Source organism: Anas acuta, chromosome 22 (assembly GCF_963932015.1).
Source record: "Anas acuta chromosome 22, bAnaAcu1.1, whole genome shotgun sequence".
Classification (NCBI taxonomy): domain Eukaryota; kingdom Metazoa; phylum Chordata; class Aves; order Anseriformes; family Anatidae; genus Anas; species Anas acuta.
In genome coordinates, this window is record NC_089000.1 from 7,297,677 (window position 1) to 7,311,446 (window position 13,770).

General features: G+C 48.5%; 1 protein-coding gene across 12 annotated transcripts in view; it reads right to left on the reverse strand.

Moving 5' to 3' along the window:
* PRDM16 (PR/SET domain 16) overlaps positions 1-13,770 on the reverse strand; it is a 296,501-nt gene that overhangs the window by 72,260 nt on the left and 210,471 nt on the right. The gene's annotated exons all lie outside the window — the stretch shown is intronic.

Consider the following 13,770-nt stretch of genomic DNA (forward strand, 5'->3'; position numbering starts at 1 on the left):
GCAGGAATACGTGTTGGTAAAGGAGGAGGAAGCCACGCCTTTCTGCATTTCCTTTAACTCATTATGCTTATTTTCTCAAACTTTTATGACTGTCAGGCACCACCAGCCCCTTCTGAATATGCCCTTGTTTGTCCAAGCGGACAGTGCCCCGGGCCATCGCGCCTGGGAAGTCGGGGACCGTCTGATGCCTGGTTTTAATACGGGCCAAGTCCTTCCCCCCCGTTTAGTATGATTTTATACTGGGTGGACATATTTAGGGCCTGAATGGTTTGACAGTCATGATTAATACCCTGCATTAGGAGATTCCAGTGAAAGTATTCAGGAGCACGCTGTGCAGTTTGGTTCTCATCAGATGGTCAGGTCTACAGGCCTATTAAAAACAGCAGGAGAGCTGCAGACTTAATCACAGAGGCTGGGCCCATGGCGGGAGGAAGAGCGAGATAAAAAAAAAGAGAGAATGAATAGACTGATAGAGCAGAGGTGCCGAGAGCACGGCTTCACGCACACTCCAACCAGCAGCGGAGCTGGGAGAGGTTTTTATAAAATCCGTGCCCAAAAAGTCACCTAAATACAAAACCTCTTCGCGAAGCCGAAGCAGGTACGGTCAGGAGGCTGCACACGAAAACACCAAAGAGCTGAAGGTGAGAATTACTTATGGTCTAACAGCAAAAACCACAGCCCAGCAGCAGAGCAGGTGACGCTGATGCTTGGTATGGCTGCGGGCCCTGCAGGGACGTGTCGGAGCTGTCCGAGGAGAGGAGTCGGAGACCTCGAGCCACCCAGAGGAAGGCCCCAGGGCTGGAGGCCCCAGGAGCGAGGTGTGAGCTCTGAGCACGGCTGAACCCCAAGGAATTGGTGGTCCCCTTGGGCGAGCTTTTCCCCAGAGGCTCCTGCCACCTTCCTGGCCCGGCCCAGCAGCCCCACACCACGCCACGGGCACTGCCACCTGGATTCCTCCCTCTTTTAATGCCTGTGAGATGCGCCCACTGTTCCGTGTTCAGGCACATGGGGAAAACAAAGTAAAAATAACAATTTGGTGAACACTGGAAATGTGTTTTCTTTAATTTTCCAATCATTTTTACTGGTTTCTCCCTATGCATTTTTTTTACATCAGTCTCCAGTTTTCCAATTTGACATTTTACAACACCAACTTCTAATCACAAGCACTATGCACGAATCTGCACTCAACTCTTGGAAAAGCGCATGGCATTCAATGGCCAATGAAAAAATAAATATTTTTTAGCTGTCACCCAACTATGGAACAAAAACTCAAAGGAACACAGCTGAGCTTCGACACATCTGATCAGCTGCCTTCATGAATCCATACAGTTCGGAGCATCCAACCAAAGCCTAATCAGAAGATCTGATAAGAGGGATTGCACATCCATCAATGGACAAACGTTGCTTCTAGCAACGCCACCGAGGTTCACCAACAGCTTGGAGGAATCCCTAACTTTTCTTTGCTGGAAAGAAAAGCGACCTCAGCAGCGCCTGGAGGAAGACGAGGTCCCCGAGCCAGCCTCTGCCACCTGAGGAGGGCGAGGGCGAGCTCCTGCCACGCTCGGGGCTGGCTTCGTGTGCTGGGGCCGCCACCTTCCAGCAGTGCTGAACTTGCATTAGAAACCAAATCATCATTAAAAGCCCAACGACACACAAACGGCATATAACAAAGCCCCTGAGGTGTTCAAAGTCTGAAAATCCTCTTTTTTTTTCCGAGTGTCTGAATAACAACAAACCCAAAACAATAATTAATTCTTCTCCAATGCACAGAACCAGTTCAGTAACAAGCGCTAAAAATACATCTGAACCTGAGACACAAAAGAGGAGGCACGGAGCACTTTGAAAGTGTGCTCCAATAATTAAATAAATTAGACCTGAGCTTCTAAGCAGGGAAGGACAGAGAGTTCACTGCCAGCACCACGAGACGTTGCCAGGTCTCGGCTTGTTTATGACGAGAAAAAAGGGGAAAACCAGCAGATTTCACAGATTCCCAAATTCCTAGCATTTTTCATTATTATTACTGCTGATTCGGCATAGAGGTGCTCTCGGTAGATGGGAAGGGGCCCTGCCGAGCCCCAGCACCACCACCCCGGGTCCCGCGGCCTCCCCACGGCCGGGAGCAGCCCTGGGAGCGGCGAGGACGAGCCTTGCTCCTCGGGAAGCATCCTCATTTCGTGAGACCGGGAGCTCGGGTGTGACGGACAGCAAGAGGACACGGGGACAGACCGAGCGCCCCGCTGCTATCTCGGCATTATTTGGATTTGCAGGTTATCAGTGGGGCAGCAACTTGGGCTATGACCTCATTAACTAATGTGGCCACATCAGCACCTCTCCGCGGCCCTTATCGCCCATCATGTGTCATAAAGCAGCCCGTTGACACCTCCTAGTGAATACCGGTTGTATCTTATCTCCTGCAGGGATAGGACCCTCGCTGGGAGACAGAGAGCATGTCTAGGAATGCGGCGAGGAGACAAGTTCACCAGCAGCAGCTGACAGGGGATGATTTCTCAAACAAACACCGAGGGGGAAATTAATGGGCTTGGGTTTGCCACTGACAATACCGAGCAGAGATACATTAACTTCTGACTGCTATAATTTAAGAATTATTTCTGCAATTTCAGGCCAAAGCTTCTGGGACGCTTCCATCACCGCATCCAGAGCAGAGCTGCTCTACTCTCCTGGCATCACCACCACAAGCCCAAGTCCAGTTTGTACCGTTTACAGAAATACAGACTTGTTCCTGGGCAGTGGAATTCCTTTCTCAGATCTGAACACAGCACTGGTGTTTTCTGCATGTAAAAATCTTTCTTTTGCATCTCACAAATTGGATACCGGTATGAAAAAAGCAGCATACCCAACGTACAGCACACCCAAACAGCTGGAGTGGAGATTAAAATGATGCCACAATGTCCTACCTTGTTTTACCAAGCACTGCTGTTATAAACGTGTTTTTTAAAGGTGCATTTTGCCAGGCAAATGGCACACTTAAGGGGCAGAAGCTGTGTTTGCTGTACTGAGGTCCAAGGAGCACTCAGCATGGCAGGGAGCGAAGCACAGGGACGGGGATGTTTCCAGTCGTGTATTCAGGGTCACAAGGAACCTGCTACATGCTTCGCGTTGTGGTTAAAACAAAAGACAGAGGGCACGCAGACTGTAAGTAACTCAAATGGACCTGTGAAATGGTATAGGGGAAAAAAAACAAAAACAGAGAGAAGGCAGGGAAAAAAGTAAAAAAAAAAAAAAAAAGACACAAAAAAAAACTCAAAGTGAAACTAACAGCATACAGAGCGAGCTGGTCCCCACTGACTGCATCAGGAGCGCAAAGCAGCCCAAAATAGGCAGCAGCCACAGGGACGTCCAGGCCTCCTCCCAGAGCTCGCAGAACAATGCCCCGCGTTCTTCCTACCCGCGCTGCTTCCAGCATGAATGGGAAAGGCGATCTGCCGCCCAGGGCAGCGGCTGCCCTGACAAAAACCCAGGGCGGGTGCCCTGACGTGTCACCGCCTTTCTGTGCAACTTCGGGGAAGCTCTGTGATTTTTTCCTGAATGCCTCAGCTATAGAATCGTGCCCATAATAATTTCTTTCTTCCATCTGGGCTCTGACTCCACCACGTGCTCGCGGCAGCGGTCCCTCTGCCCTGCTCCCTACCTTCCTGGTGCCAGCACACGAGGATCCTGATGGGATCTCAGAGCTCACTGCAATGCAGTCGACAGACACCAGGTGTAAGCCACGGGCACGCGGTGTCTATGAGACCTCTCTCCCGGTTCTCCAAGGAGGTGAAGCTTTCGGAACCAGCAGCACATCACAGCCAGACCTGCAGCCCCCGCAGGGCTGCCTCGTCAGACACCGACAGCCTTCCCCGGGCAGCTGGGACATGCGGGGTCGGTGCAAGCCCCAGACCACGTCATCAGCTTGCACAGACAGAGCCAAATTTAGCTAAATGAATCTACCACTTAGAGTTAAAAACAAACAGGCAAAAAAAAAAAAAAAAAAAAGAAATCTGGCATTAAGTTGTAAAAAATATCTAATGTTGCCCGATTTCTGTCCAGGACTGGAGGTGAGCTCAGTGAGTTCATCAGCAATGGTCACAGAATGGGACAGCTGAAGCCCCGTAGGGAGCACGTTGTGTCTGTGGCTCTGCTGGTCAGCTAAAACTTACCTTAAATGCCCAGGGGAGCTTTTCTTGCTTCCTAACCATCTGTGGAGGCCTAAAGTGCCATTTCCATACCAACTTGGGGGTTCCCTTCTTTCTAATTGTTTTCCTTTCTCTGATTTTAGAAAGAGCATCTTGTTCTCAGCTACATTTCTATTTTGTACCTGATTTAACAGCAGAACCAGGAGAGTGCAGCTCGTGGGATCTAACAGCTGTAAAACTCCCGTGTCTGAGAATTCAGTTCCCAGTGGCTACACTAGGAAAAAGCACTCAGTCCTCCACAGTATTTTCTCATATCCAAAAACCGTTACTGAGTCTGGAGACTAAAAGATCCGCTACAATCAACACTGGGATAAAGACTCTTCACTATGCCTTTTCCAGACTTAAAACCAGATCTTTTATTAAACCACATTAACCTAAACATCCTCCCTTTATTTCTCCCCTGCTGGGTAACACCATGTCAGAACACGAGCTGCCAGAAAAACTCAGTGTCCTGCTGAAAGCTGTAAAAGAGGCTGCCTAAATGCACAGAACAGAAAACATAAACACATCGGGCTGACATATTTTGCGTGGATTAAACTGACCAGGAACATCATTATGACTTTTCTCCAACGGTATAAACAAAGCAAAACCTGATAAACATTTTCCATACCTAACACGCCAGGAAAAGTCGTTTCTGAGAACTCCACTAAAATCACGCTGCTCTAAGGAGGCTCCACTTGAGCAGAAGGAGCGAAGCGTGCCACAAAGCCCATATTGTCTGGGCTCTGCGCGCGCTCAATGCACCTTTGTGTACTCTAGAGGCAGCATTGTCTGAGGGATGCCGGCAGCAGCCAGGAGGTGACCCGGCTTTCCCAGCACCTCCAGGCACTTCGCTTTGCTTTGCCCTTCCACATCTCGGCCTCGGCAGCTTTTGGAAGGGGCTGCTCACTGCCACCCACCTCCTTCGGGCCGTGCCATCACCGGCAGCTGCCATCCTTGGAGCACTCCGGGACGATGAGGGATGCTGCGGGAGCACACAGAGGCCTCAGCGGGTCCGTGCCACGGTTCCCCAAAACCCCTGGTGCTGTACGTTTGTTATGAGCCACGACTGCTTTGTGAGCTGTGTCAGCTCGCTGAGCTGCAGCAGCCCGCTGCTGGCACTGACCGCCCCCAGGAAGAAGTGGTGCCAGCTGCAGCACCGGGTTTTGGCCAAGCCTCCTCCACCAAAACCCAAACCCTGAACGACGTTTCACTTCACATCAAATGATTTTTTATTTTTTTTTGTTCCAATTCCTTCTTCTTTAAACTTTTCTTTCTACCCAGAAAGAGAAACAGAAAGGACCAGAAAATAGTATCTGCTCGTAACTTTTGCATGGCCATCGCGGTTAAAGCATTACCTCAACGCGGAGGAATTTCTTCTTCTCCTTGTCACCTACATTACTGCCGAAGGTACGTGGGCTTCCCGGCCTTGGAACGCTTATGGAATTTCTTTAAGTCATATTTCTCACATGATGTCAAATGTCTCCAGGGCCTAATGCAGCCTCCGTGCGAAGCCAGAGTGCATGCAGCGCTGCCCGACAGGAGAGCGCGGCGCTGGGAGGCCGGGCAGGAGGCCACCAAGGAGAGGTTTTGGGAGGCTGCGCGCCCGCCCGCACCCCCTGCACTGCAATACCTGCACATCGTGGCTTCGACAGCTGCTCCCGACAGGAGCTCCCTTTCTTTAGCTGCTGACACTCCTCTGCCTATTTCATGCAAGGGATCGCTTCGTTTCTTTTCTAAAGACCGTGCCAAAGAGCGTGTCCCCTGTGAATGATGACATTCGGTTAATAATTTAGCACCACGCTGCCTGCCGAATTTTCTGAATCAAAATATGATCAATGGGAAGGCAGCTGGGTTATTGAGTTTTCTGTCAGTTTTATTTCCTGAAGACATAGAAGAGAGTGCAAAGGATGCCTGCTGTGTAGAGCACGCCGCTGAAAAGTTACACTCGATCGATGCAAGTTTGCCAAAAATAATTATTCTCTCAGGGAATGTTGGAGACATTCTCTGAAATGCCGACCTCTCGAAGACGGATCTTGGGAAGTGCAAGGACTTCTGCTTGTCTTGGTGTTTTCTTAGCACCAATAAACACCTACGCTTCATTAGCCTACTTTTAATTTTTATGTTTTTGGTTGAAAAGGACGTGTCTGGAAGGTAGAATAAGAAAACCCAAGTGAGCAAACATAGTGCTGGCAGAAGCAGAAAGGCCCAGAGCCTCGCTTCTCTCTCCCAAATACATTGCAGGCACTCAGGCGGCTCTATCTGCGACAAGAGGAGCCCTGCTTGGGGTGCCCCCTTCACACCGAGTGTCTGTCAGCAGCATCAGGCAGCAGCCCGGGGACGGGGAAGGTGCACAGCCAGAGGTGAAAGCGAGCCTGCAGCACGCAGGTGAGCCCAGCCCTGCAGCAATGCCTCCCAAACACAGCGTGTCGTGTTGAGCTGAGCTGCTGAGCCACCCCTCACACACACGGTCACAAATTCTAGCACCAGCGTCTCGCCCGCAGAGCAGACACCTTTTCCTCTTGCTTTCCTAAGGACCAAAACATGACAAAACATCGACCCGAAGACACGAATCAGGCTGTTTTCTCTCAAATACTCAGAGCTGGAGTCTGAATGCCCAGAGAGCTTCTGGTGTTTGCGTAAGATGGGATCTGCCTTTCTCCATTCCTGTTAAGTTCACTGTAACCTCGCAGGTGTGGGTTGATTCATTTTTTTTTCCCTTTAAGATTGATTACATGCTAAGCAGGGTTTCTTTAGCGAGCACTCACATCTCTAATTATTAGCACTGCCAACTTTCCCAACACAATGCTCAGTGTCAGATAAACGAAATCTGTTCCTGTCTGTTCTGTAACTGATACCAGCTCCATAGTGACAGTCCCTGACCTAAGGACCCCAGGCTTTGTGCCGTGCTACATCTTTACTCTGTCGAGAATGGACTCCACACACATCAAAAACATCACCAATATTAATTAAATCACAGACACTGTTATCACCCCACTGAATAATGGCCTTTTCCAAGCACTACTGAGAGCCTCAGCAAAGCTTTTCTACTGACGATGTTCAAAATGGTACATTTCCAATAATTTCTTTCATCTTACCCACAACGTATTCGAATTAGTGTCTATTACATTAAAGTACTCAGAAACCTGTTAATAACCTGTCTAAATGCAGTGCATACTTTACAGACATATAGGAAGATTATTTTCATAATGTGAAAAAAAAAGTAATTATTAAGTACACAAATATCAGCAGTCTGACTACAAAATGGATATTCTGGCCACCTGATATATCCTGGCAATGTGGATATTTGGGTGGTGTCTGACACAATGGGCTCGAAATATCAGAATTTGGAGTTTTTAAGTGCATATAATGCAAACAGCAGTGTAACTGTGGATCAGTGATACTTTTCTGAAGGGATACCTCAGCACGGCACAAACATCCAGCCCTGGAATTCCCTAAAGCCAGAGCAGGGTGCCCACGGAAACAGGAGACTTGTATGGGCTCTGCTGGGCAGTACAGAAAATGGAGCAGAATTTGGAATCTGGCTTCATTACGGGGTGACTTCAGAATTAGCCACCTGGCGGAGCCTTTCGTGGCACAGGTACTATTGTTACTACAGCTAAGGGAGAATACCTTCAGGAGTGAATTTTTAAAGTATGATGTCTGATTTTTTTTCAGTGCTGCCTAAATCTAGAGTGTATACCCAGAATGAAGACATTTCCTTCCACAACTTCACAGCCAGGTCTCGCTGTCACAGCAGTGAGCGCTATCTGGCTTGCTTTCCACTGATGACTGCTCTGTGAAATTCGGTAATTACTCAGAAGAGGACCAGCCGATGCCAGCCAACTCCATCTACTTCCTTCAGTGAGAGAGATTTATTTGGAGACAGAGAATGACTGCAAATGGGTAAACGTTAATAAAAAAAATATTAAAGAAATGCAACTCCCTTTCCTACGCCCACTCCAAAATCAAGAATGGAGAAAAGGAGAAGAAACTCAAACATAAAAATTCAGTAATAGAAAACGGGCTACATTAAAGCCTTGTTCAGCGAGCCCACCAGCAGCAGAGCAGAGACACCTCCGTGTTTGTCAGTGAGCACAGCCAGCAGCACGGTGATGCAATGCTAACAACCCCAAAAACATCAACTTGATGGTCAGCAGAGGAGCTTTTTGGGTAATTTGGACTTGTCTTCTCACCTGGAGGGATTTAATGGAAAGCAGGTTCACTTTGCACACAAGTGACACATTCTGAAAAACCATTCTCTGGTCACTTGTAAGCCTCTATGTAACTCACTGATCTCTCAAGTATCTGGCATGAAAATAAAAAGCCTGAAATAATACTTTTGGCCAGCATTAGAGTCACTTGTGGGGTGGGAGGAGTATGATGAGCTAGTAAAGGCACACAGAGACATAAATGCAGCAAACCCTAAAGAAAGCAAACGCTTTAATTCAGTGTTAGTAGAGAGCCTGACCTCAGTAATTTACTCCAAAAAACTATTACTGGTTTTCTTTGTAGATGTTATTTATTATAAACATCTAAACTGTGGTTAACTTAAATGTTTTTAAAAAAGAATCAATAAACTTGATTGAAATACAAAATGAAACAGAAGAATAAATGGAAAAAGATGTACGCTGCTGCTCCCTGTGACTTCTGGTGCATGGAAACCAGAGCTGGGAGCTTCAGCATCCTCTGTGTGTGCTGAATGTAAATGCGGGCGCTGCCCAGGGGACGAGAACCCCAGAAGCAGGGTTCCTAAAACCAGAGTTCAGGCCTCTGTTGGCTGAAGATGACTCCCAGAGGTTTCTGGTCACTCACGGTACGGATTTATCCATGAGCACACAAAGCCCAGTGCTGTGGTTTCACTATGCTGGATCACTCCTTTGCTGTCTGAAGGATGGGGAGCCATCAAACTGGATGAGTCTGGGCTCTCACAAAGGCTCCTGTCCATCCTTTGAGGGTCACATAAGCAGAAGAGGATCCCTGGCACAGATCATCTCTCTTTTTGGGATTCACGATGGCTGCACCATCACTGCGGTTGGGAACCTCGTGTGCCTGCTGCACCGGGCGGGGAGCCTCTGACCTGGGACTGAGGGAAGGTCTCCAGGTGATCTGCTTCATTTCCACCGCTCGGCAACCCCAGGCACAGGGAAGCCGGAGGAACAGTTTGCAGGCGCGAACAAAGCATCTTAGTCAAGGCTAATGCTGCGCAACACAAAGATTTCAGTGTTATTTCAGCACAGGCGTAACATTTCTGCTGGATTTCTAGGGCCTAACCAATTTGTGAGAGGAACCAGTCTGAGTTTGCCATTTCTCAAACACATCCCGAAGATGGAAAATACCTCCTGACTTTGAAGAAACTCATTTCCCCTCTGCTGGAAATGTCTCCTGAACACGGATAGTTGTAGGGGCAGAACACCGCCCTCCAGAACAGCAACCCGTGCTCGCGGTCCCACGCTCACCCCGGCAGCAAGGCACAAAACCAGGAATGCTCTCTGGAAACAGAGACACAAGTCCCAAGAGCTCCCCACGAACATCTGAGAACAGAAGCTGCTGCTGTAGCTAAGAGTCGATTTGTAAATATTCATCATAAGACCGTTCTCTAATCAATATGAAAATATCTACTGCAGTGACTCCAATAGTGCTCCTGTTAATTATTTCATTGCTTTTAGAGGTTTGATAAATCCCTGCATTTTCGGTCCTTTGTATTTCTGGATGGATCAGAGGCAGGGACAAAGCTGAGATGTTTGCCATTTTTTGGCACGGAGCCTTATTTTGCTTTGGTACAATCTGGAAGAGTTTGAGTCCAATAAATTGAGTTATACTGAGCAGATTTGGAGTGAGATTAGAGCCCAACACAAAGGTTACTTCAGATGCGGCAGATGTTTAAGAACATTCTTTTCATCTTCAGCACTGATCTGCATTTCCCTTTTCTGAGAAGCACCTACTGTAAATAAGCAGCCAAATACCCTAACGTGACACATTCAGCAATGTGCATGGTTTTCCACTGGAATTTCCTCTTAGATTAACGTGTCCAAACTTAAAGGTTAAATTCCACAGGCCTGCAGAGCTGCTAGGCTTCTCTGAAGACGCATTTGGTTTTGTTGTCGAGTAATTTTGAAGCAATTTGCTCATGCGTGGTGATGTGACTGAGAAACCACCTTTCTCCCCGACAGGTTTTCAGGAAAGCTGAAGGATCACTTTACATATTCAAAGGACTTGGCACAAACACGAGAATAACTTAGCCTAGGAGAGTTAATGCGATCCTCAGACACGTTCTCTGCTTCTGAGGGGCGCCTGGACGCTGAGCACTTCTGCCACCCGTCAGCTCGCAGCCACCGAAACGCCGCGGCCCCCGCCAGACGCGGGGAGCTGACACCGCGCCTCCCCGGTGCCTGCTTTGTGGGCACCGGCCATCCTCACGCTAACCAATAAATCCGGGGGGAAAAAGAAACAGCACCAAAAACACAGGAGGCGTACCCGCAGCATGCGTTACCCCCTTGTCATGAGGGGACTTTAGCAGGAATATTCCCCACCCAACGCTCTGGAGCTTGTGGAGCCTCACACATGCAGAGGCAGGAGCCTCTGCCCGGCTGCACACAGGGTGCACGGGGCTGGGAGGGACAGGCAGTGCTGCCAGCCGGCGGGTGAAAACGTTTTCCATTCAGCTAGGTTTGTGCAGCAGCTTTTTAACTTACTGGGAGGTCTGCGGAGCTGTCATTTGCTTATTTTTCCACTCCAGATAGGTCACTGTGACTGGTGCGATAGGCACGGGGGGAAATACAACACTTCCTGACACATCCACAACTCCGGCTCCACAGCTCCCCGCACAAACCTGGGTTACTTTTAAAAATATATGAAATAAATAAAATTGCCCTTCATGGGTGATGAGGGACTGTATCAACGTTGATTACTAGTAAGCAGGTTTGTTTTCTGGCCTCAACCACTTCCCCTACTGGTGGTGTAACGGGGCTATGGGGTGCCTGCCTCCAGCGCGGGGTCCCAGCCCTTTCCCTACAGACAGCATCGGGCTCGTAGGGTTCGGTTCCTGGCTCTGTCCCTAGGAATCACGGCAGCTGTACGACCCGTCAGTGAAACAGGCACCTTCTGACGCCCCGAATGTTGTCCTTCCTCTCCAAACTCTTTTTCACAACTTCTTTTCACGACAGTTATTAAAGGCATGTTGATTACTTGTGTAATTGACTGGTACTGCGGGTAACAACACAGCAGACTAATTGAAATGTATGAGAAACAATTACGAGTAATTGGAATCAATTAATTGATGATTTTCTTGGGAGCTGCTGCTTGATGCGGGCAAATTCTAATTACACTTACCCAGCCTAGGAAAAAACGGAGAGCCCATTATAGATTTTGAAGTAAGGCTGGGCTCTTTTCACCCGAGCAGCTCCTGTCTGAGCACAAGCAAATCTTTTGGAGCAAAGCGAGCGGAAAACAAAACAGGAGGGCAGGAGGAGGTGTGAGCGGAGCAGCTCTCAGCGTCCCTCCTTGTGACGAGCACTAAATGGTATCCGTGTCTGGATTCTGGACGCACCACACGAGCTCCATCAGGCCCCAACACCTGCGAGCAGCGTCCAGCAGCACCCAGCTTGGTGTCTGCTCCTTGTCGGATGGGGACAGTCTGGGTTTTGCTGCCCGGCTCCTGCCGTCCTCCCCGCGCTCACACCGACTTTGTGCTCGCTCAAAGCCAAGCTCCCGCGCGCAGCAGGCACGCCTTATCTCCGCACCTCTTGACCCTGAGTCGAGTACAGGATTTTACTCCTACCGGGCAGCTAGCAGGTGACAACGTCCCTTGGCTCCGTCTTTAAAGAATAAAAGGAACATCATCTTTAAACCTATTTCTGTTGTGTTGAATATGTTAAGTCTAGGTCCGCAAAACTCCTTTGAGACCATCTACCTTTATGAACACAAATTAGGAAGACAATTGCATCTCCCTCATCAGCATCACCTTGAATTCTGAGAATTTTCAGCAATAAAAATGGATGGTTGTGCTGAATTTTCTCTTTCATGGAGCGTAAAATTCAAAGTGACTGCGAGGTGACAAGTAAAAAAACTTGACATAAATGAAAACAATCGTAAATGTATATAGTTGCTTATGTTTCAAAGAAATATGCATTTTTCTGTAGAAGCATGATTTGTTACTTGTTAGAAAACTCCCATTTTACAAAGAATGGTACAAGGAACACCTTAAGCATTCAAGCAAGTGACACAATGCTGCATTTTTTGAGGCAAAATAAGTGCAAAGCATCAAAATCCCACAGACAGTGAAGCACCCGGCAGCAGCGAGGTGCTGAGCACAGAGGCTTCCATTAGTTTAGCAAGAGCCTTCTAGTACTTTTCTTCTAACAACAAGATTTTAAGAAAATATCAGGAACATCTATGGCATTTCTAAAAGAAACAGTTCCCCATTACACAATCCTGTAGGAGTTAAAGCTTTGCTGGAAATATTCCATATTCTGCTTTATTATTTTGCTAAGAACAGGAATTAAAAGCGCTTCCCCGTCCCTCCCTGAAGACGCACGAGGGAGCAGCCCTTATCGCAGCGCACTTTCATACTTGGCCTGGCTTTGAAAGCGCTTTATCAGGTCTCACAGCCACACCACTTGAGCTGAGGAGCTCTGGTGGGGAAAGGACACGAGACAATCGGGGCAACTGCAAGGTGAGTGCCAACGAAACCGCGAAGTGGCAGGAATGGATGCACGTGGGAGAAGAAATGCCATCTCCCTGTGCGACAACACTGAAACCTCTACCCTGCAAAATTAACTTTTAGCCTTCAGAAGTCTTTTTTTTCTTTTTTTTTTCCCCCAACTTCTATTTAACAAGTATGTGTCCTGTAGCCACCTGGATGCCAGGGAAAAGCCCCTTGGAAGCACAGCGAGCTCCCAGTGCATCGCCCCTGGGGGATGCTGCAGGGAAGCTGCACGGGTCCCACCACGATTCACTCGAAAGAATTCAGCACTACCTCCATAAGCTTGTCCCAGGCGTCCAGTGTCAGATAAAAGTGACATGAAAGCATTTCTCCTTGCCGCATTCGGGGCTCCCTCGCGTCCCATGGCAGAGCAGTGAGAGCTGACAGTGCACAGTGGCCACCAAATTGTTCAGCAAACTATGTCATGTACGAGATAGCACGAAGAGCCTGCAGCTAACAAAGTGTCTCTGCTCCTTTGAACTCGTGATGAGCTGTGTATGTTTTCTCCTCTTTATTTTTGTAACTGCTCTGGACCCTGAGGCAGGTGGTGAAAAAAAAATCAAGGCAGGGTTGCGAGGAGCAACAGCCCCCTGGTCTGAGGGTGAACAGAGCTGAGCAGGCACATGGCATTGCCACCGGTACCAGTACAGCCCCACGATGCTGGAGCCCTGAGATCTGCAGGAAACCAAGCTCCAGTTCGTGGGGCATCACTCGCTGCACCAACCAAACCCCACAGTCCCCAGAGACCTCCCTCCACGTGCTCACTCGAGCAGATGTACACAAATTGTAAGCGGGCATCCCTTTGGCATAAAACCCTTGGGAAGGATCAGAGCCTCTGGTGGGAGAGTGTGGAAGGACGTGCCTGGTGTGATTAACACACATTAATTTTTC